Below are 732 nucleotides of genomic sequence, written 5' to 3' on the forward strand. Positions count from 1 at the left end.
TGTGGACTCCTGGTGTCCACTAGGAGTGACCAGCCAACTTCAGGTCAGAGAGGGGGGCAAGCAGCAATTCCACCAGCAAGGATGAGCCTCCCTGTCTGTGCCTCCCCTGGGCCCCTGTTATCCCAGGCTGCATCGTTTCAACTCAATACACCCCTTTAATATTTGGGTGTCAGTCCTTGTAGCCATCAAGTCGTGTCCTCTCCATACCCCGTTAGCTGGGCCAGAGGAACCTGTACACAGTTAGGTATGGCCTCCTGTGTCACCACACACACAGTCAGTGCTTTTCCACACTTCATCTCCAGAGACAGATGCAGGAGACTGATGCAAATGAACAGGAACAAGGCTTTGTTATAAGTTATGGGGAAGACATGAGAGTTCTGGGAGGAAGACGAGAGAGGGGAATTTTCAATTGTAGGTGGCAGGGGGTGTCCTGCCCGCTCCAGGAATGGAAGGAAAGTGACTAAGCGCCCCCGTCTACTGTCCTGAGGCCTCTGACCACGGGCACAGGGGATGAAGGGGCCCAAACGGCAAGGCTGCTCCTCATTGTGCTCCCCGCAGAGGCCGGGCTACCTGTAGTGGAGGTGGGGATGGACGCACTCCTAAAGGCACCTTGCTGGCAGCACTGCTCGGCCCTCAGCTGGAAGTAAGGTGTCTCTTCCTGGGAGGGTCCCTGGGGATGTGACTTGAGGAAGGGGCAGTAGTGCCTCCAAACCCAGGGTTCTTCCTGTTGCT

Source organism: Equus asinus, chromosome 8 (genome assembly GCF_041296235.1).
Source record: "Equus asinus isolate D_3611 breed Donkey chromosome 8, EquAss-T2T_v2, whole genome shotgun sequence".
NCBI lineage: Eukaryota > Metazoa > Chordata > Mammalia > Perissodactyla > Equidae > Equus > Equus asinus.